We start from the raw sequence: 6,066 nt of genomic DNA, 5'->3' as shown, positions 1-6,066 counted from the left end.
TGACAGAGCAGCATCCCAAGCTCCTCAAAAACAATTTTTAAGATTTATTTTCACCAGGCAGTGGTGGTGCACACCTTTTGTCCCAGCACTCAGAAGGCAAAGGCAGAAGGATCTTTGTGAGTTCGAGGGCAGCATGGTCTACAAAGAGTGTTCTAGGACAGCCAGGGCTATACAGAGAAACTTCATGAAGGGGGAAAAAAAGAGATTTATTTTCATTTTATGAGTATAACTGTTTTGCCTGCATATTTGTCTATGTACCATGTACATGCCTGGCACCTAAGGAGGCCAGAAGAAGGTGTTGGATCCCCTGAAAATGGAGTTACAGATGATTGTGAGCCACCATGTGGGTGCTGGGAGTCCAATGCACCACCTCGGAGGGTGTGGGTCTGCTAGACTAAGATGAAGCCTGTCAAGACCCTTCTGAGATGGGAGTGGTCTTGGTTCTGTTTGGATTTTCGAGACAGGGTTTCTCTGTATAACAGTTTTAACTGTCTTGGAACTCACTCTATAGACCAGGTTTGCCTTAAACTCATGGGGATCCACCTACCTCTGCCTCCTGAGTGCTGGTATTAAAGGTGTGCGCCTCCACACCTGTCTAGTCTTGGTTTTCTAAGACTATTTTAGGTCACGCGGGGCGGTGGTGGTGGTGCACACCTTTAATCCCACCATTCAGAGGGCAGAGGCAGGTGGATCTCTGTGAGTTTGAGGCTAGCCTGGTCTACAAGAGCTAGTTCCAGGACAAGCTCCAGGGCTCCAGAGCAAACCCTGTCTCAAAAAACAAAAACAAAGCAAAAACGAAAAGACTATTTTAGGACAGTAATAATCCTATTATTTTCTTTCTTTTTTTGTGTGTCACTGTGTATAGAGGTTGAAAGACAGGAATCAGTTCTCCCCGCCATGTGGGTGGGTCTGGGGAATTAAACTCGGGTCCTTGGGTGGAAAGCACCCTTTGGGAACCTGTAATTTCTCCTCTTGTGGCTCAGCATTCTTCTACCTTGAAGGTTGTCACATGGCAACTCACAGGAGGTCTTGCCAGCCATCTCTGTCAAATGTTTTATGGTCATTGTGTGGTGGCAAAGAGTTGGCTGAATGGGACCTCCAAGTAAAGCCTGCCTGGCTCTGCCACCTTGCCTCCCATGGGCCTCTGTTGGTTGGATTGATCAGATGTTGAGTGGCGTCACATACTCAGAAGTCCACATGGTTTAGGGCTGGGAACTGGACTTCTGACAGAGCCCACCCACATGGGCCTCTAATCTGAAGGTCCTACTCGCCATAAGTTTACAGAACAATTGTGCTTGCATCAGACTCCACAAATGGGTCTGTGGTGAGCAAACTGGCACTAGAAGAGGAAGCTGGCTAAGCTGTTTCCTGGAATGGGAGCACCCACCCACCTTGTATCCTTGGCATATCCTGGTACCAGGAGCCCAAGACCCTAGGGCTTCAAGGTTAAGACCAGGTGATCCTGAGCACTCTGAAGATCATTGCTCAGGGCTGTATTTGCAGCTGTGTTTAGGGAGGAGGGGAGGTTTTATAACACCCCTTTGTTAATGCTAAGCAGTTGGCAGCCATGGAGCTACACACCTATTAGGTCCCTCTTTCGTCAGAGCCACTGTATGGGCATGCATGTGTTCTGGGTCCTGTGAGCAGAGGCGCTAGAAAGCCAGTTTCTGACCCCAGCGAATAGGTGGTCACAGCTAGGACGTTAACTTAGAAGCAGAGTGAAATAAGTCCTGGACTGACAGCTGGGAGAAGGCCCAGCTTGGCCCCTTATCACACTTGCTGATTGGTGTCCTGGAGCCGCAGCAGTGTTGATGGTCCCAGGCCAGTACAGTGCTTCAGTCTGATATGAAGGAAAACGGTCCCTACATGTTGTGAGTGCATCCAGCTGCCTGGATGTGGCTGAAGGGGGATAATGTTGTTTATAGCAGCTGAGCCTCTGTTCATGGAAACTTCAGGAAAGACTAAACCAATAAACCAAACCTCGCCATACTTTTCCAAACATGTGACCTCAAGCACGTAGGAGGGACCTCAGGCATATAGCTGTCCCAGCAACAGGGTCCCTCAGCATATTGCCTTCCCTGCCCACTATACTTATTGACCACAAATATTTTTGTGCATTGAAGTAAAAAAAAAAAAAAACAAAAAAAACAAAAAAAAAAACCAGGGTTGGGGTGAGCACCTGAGGAACCCAGCCTTGCTTGCAGGCTCCCTTTTCCTGAGGGGCAGAATGGCACCAAGGCTCTGTGCCTACACCGACCTGTGTCTCAGAGGAAGGCAGAGCAGTGAGACGGGAGCCTGAGATGAGAAGGTGAGCAGGTAGAGATGTCCACTCTCACCACCTCTTTAAGCGCTGGCATCGTGGGTCTCCATGAATTTGAGACTAGAAAGGCCAAGCGATGCTACGGGGTGAGGGGTGAGGGAAGGTGGAAGTCAGGAGAGCCAAAACCACATCCTGCCCTACTCTCCCACTCTAAAACTAGCGCAGCAGGACAGTGGCTGTGGCTCCAGGGTACAGAAATCTGTGATGCTTTCCTTCCAGTCTACTAGCTAGCTATGTGCCTGGGCTTTGAGAAGCCTCACTCCAGCAGGGCTTGGTGGCACCGGCCTGTAGTCCAAGGCAGAGGCCTAGGCTCAACACCGCCCCCAGTGTGTGTGTATGGATGGGGGGGAGGCGGTTAAAGATGCAGCTGACATTACTGAACACTGCATGTTCATTCAGGCCATGTGGATTCTGCAAAGCCATTTAAAAGGTGGGGGGGGTGTTTATTTTTTTCTACTTTATTGTTCTGTGGAACTGAGACAGAACTAGGCCCTTACATTTGCTAGGCAAGCACTCTAGTGCTGAGCCACACCCTCATCCCCTCACTGGGTTTTGGGAAAGTGCTCTACCACTGAGGTAAGACCCAACCCTGTGTGTGTGTGTGTGTGTGTGTGTGTGTGTGTGTGCTCGCGCACACACACGCTTGCATGCTGGAGCACACAGAGGTCAGAGGACAGAGGAATACGTCAGATGTTGGTCCTTCCATCTCAAGACAAGATCTTTTTCTCTCGTAAGATTTTGTTATTTAGTTATGAGTATGTGTGTATCTGTGTGCGTGCAGGTGCCAGCAAAGGCCAGACGACATCTAACTCCTGGGAACTGGAGTTACAGACCGTTGTGAGCCGCCATGTGGGTGCTGAGTATTGAAACGGTCCTGGAAGGGCAGCGGTGATAGTGCTCTTACTGCTGAGCCCTCCCTCCAGCCCCTCAACATGGCGTTTGGAGCTCAGGCTGGCCTCTGACTCGTAATCCTCCACCTCCCCTTCCCTTCCGGTGCTTGGACCATAGGCCAGGGGAAAACAGGTCCAGAGTGCTTAGCGAGGGGTAATTGAGGTGTACCTCTCGGCACCCCCCAGTCAGAGGTAAACCTTGACCAGTCACCAAATGACAGCACACCCCACTGAGTCACTTGTCTGGGTGAGGAGCAAAGCAGACAGGGCTCCACCCTCACGGAATTGACATTCTGCCTGGACAGACTTTCTCTGCCAGCCTGCACAAGTTGTGGGCCCAACCATCACTGCTCACCCCACCTCACCCCTCGTGATAGACAAAGGTCCCCTCCTGCCCTCCTCACCTCTCCCCTCTTATCGTCCACTCTGACTTCCTTGAAGATCCATGGACGGTGTTCCTGCCTCAAGGCCTTTGAACCTCTGAGCCCTGTACAACACCCTTCCTATCTTCGTTTACTTTTATCTACTTTTTTTTTTTTTTTTTTTGAGACACGGTTTCTCTGTGTAGCCCTGGCTGTCCTAGAACTCTCTCTATAGACCAGGCTGGCCTTGAACTCAGAGATTCACTTGCCTCTGCCGGTGTTACCGTACCTGGCCCAATTTACTTTTATTTACAAAATTGCTATTTTGACAGTGGATTTAACCTAGGACCACACATATGCTAGGCAGGTGCTTGACCCCTAAGATAACCCTACCTTCACCACCGCCCCTTTTCTCCTTTGGGTCAGGGTCTCCCTAGGGTGTCAGACTGGCCAGGAACACACTCTGTAGTCCAGGCAGGCCTTGCTTGTTTGTAGTCTTGAAACTGCAAAACAAAGCAACAGGCTGGTACATCTGTGTGGCCTCCACTGGGGATCATCCTGTTACACGGCAAGTCTGGGGCAGCCCAGACCTGCTGGAGACCCAGCCTCAAAACAGCCACCACCAAATGCTCCTGTGAGGCTCTCACTCGGAAGTCCAGCCCTCCCCAGCATATCAAAGGAATGGCTCCTCTGCTCAGCTGTACCTCTCTGGCTTTTACTCCTGTGGGTGGAGTGCTTTGGGGTTCTGGACACAGAGTCCACTTATGTTTAAGACCAGCTTCGGCTATCTATATTGAGTTCCAGGCCAGATAAATCCCTGTCTCAAAATAAAGGTGGGTGGGTATTAGAGGAACGGCTCAGTAGTTAAGAGCACTGGCTGCTCTTCCAAAGGCCATGGATTTGAATCCCAGAACCCACATGGTGGTTCATAACTGTCTATAACTCCAGCTCCAGGGGACCTGACAGGCATCAGGCATACATAGGCAAAACAGCCATATACAGCCAGGCGGTGGTGACGCACTCAGGAGGCAGAGGCAGGTGGATCTCTGGGAGTTCAAGGCCAGCCTGGTCTACAGAGTGAGTTCCAGGGTTCTATTACACAGAGAAATCCTGTCTCAAAAAACCAAAGGGAAAAAAAAGATATTTCAAATATTGGTAAGCACCAAGTGTGTGCTGGAATGATGGTGGCTGCAGGGCAAGCTTTTCTGCAAACTGACATCTAGGCAGGTATCTGGGGTGGCACATGCTCATTATGACCCCTGAAGCAGCCACCTGTTCCTGCTCAGAGGCTCACTTCTGCAGACACAGGCAAGCATTTGTTTTTAATATTTTTCTATGTGGTTATTTTATTTTGTGGCACGTGCCTGGATGTGTACCTGTGGAGGTCCAAAGACAACTTGCAGGCACCAGCTCTCTCCTCCATGTGGTTCCTGGTAACTGAATTCAGCTCTTTAGCCTTGGCAAGTGTCTTTTCCTGACAGGCCACCTCACTGGTAGAGCTCTGGCTGGTACGGAACTCTCTCTATAGACCAGGCTGGCCTTGAGCCCAGATATCTGCCTGCCTCTGCCTTCCGAGGGCTGGGATTAAAGGTGCGTGCCACCACACTGCACTGTCAGGCTGTGTAGCTCAGGCTATAGCAGGACTTCAAATCCTCCTGAGGTCTCCTGAGAATTACAGTCCTGCACCACTGTGTCCAGCTTGGTGCTAATGTTTGTGTGCAAGAGTTAGATGGTAAAGCCCAGTCCCAAATGTGGTGCTTTCAAAGTGGTACTGCTGAAGGTAACAGAATCTTGAGAGTGGGATTCTAGCCATTAGGAAGAGAGCCTACATCCAGACACATGAAAAGCCAGAACAACTCTGTAGGGAGCAGGCCATCTTCATACTAGGGGTCCCTCTCTACCTATGTCTAGCTTCGAGCTCTCAGCCTCAACAACTAGAAGGTAGATTACTGTTTAAGCCACTCACCTGCTGTGTTTGTTCTAACAGCCCAAATTAAGACACCTGCCTTTACCAAAACAACGCAACACATTTCACAAGCACTTACTCTGCCAGACACCAGTCTAGGAATTTAACCCATCTGCCTGGTTTTCACCATCGCCCCAGGGTGCAGCTTTGCTGAGGCCTCTCTCCTGGCTGCCACCAGGTTGTTCATCTTGGGCTCCAAATCCCTCAGACACTTCTCAGGCCAGAGGAGCCAGGAACCCGAGCTCCCCCGCTCCCAGGATGCACTGCAAGTATCTTTAACTTATGAACTTTTTCCAAGCAAGCAGCCCCACGAAGTGGTCAATTCATGACAGGTCTCAACCTTTTCCCCAGAAAACTACAGCCACCCATACCTTCATTTCCCACAGAGGAAAGTCTGGGTGGGGCTGGGAGCGGCAGTGCAATGAGTCAGGACCACGGGGCTGAGGGGTACGAAGGTCGGGAGGGTGGGACTTTGCAGAATTCCTGAGAAGGGTGGGTCGAGAGGCCCCACCCCCTGCCCCAGGCACT

The sequence above is a fragment of the Arvicola amphibius genome, chromosome 8 (assembly GCF_903992535.2).
Source record: "Arvicola amphibius chromosome 8, mArvAmp1.2, whole genome shotgun sequence".
In the NCBI taxonomy this organism is placed as follows: Eukaryota; Metazoa; Chordata; class Mammalia; order Rodentia; family Cricetidae; genus Arvicola; species Arvicola amphibius.
Note: the sequence above shows the minus strand (reverse complement) of the source record.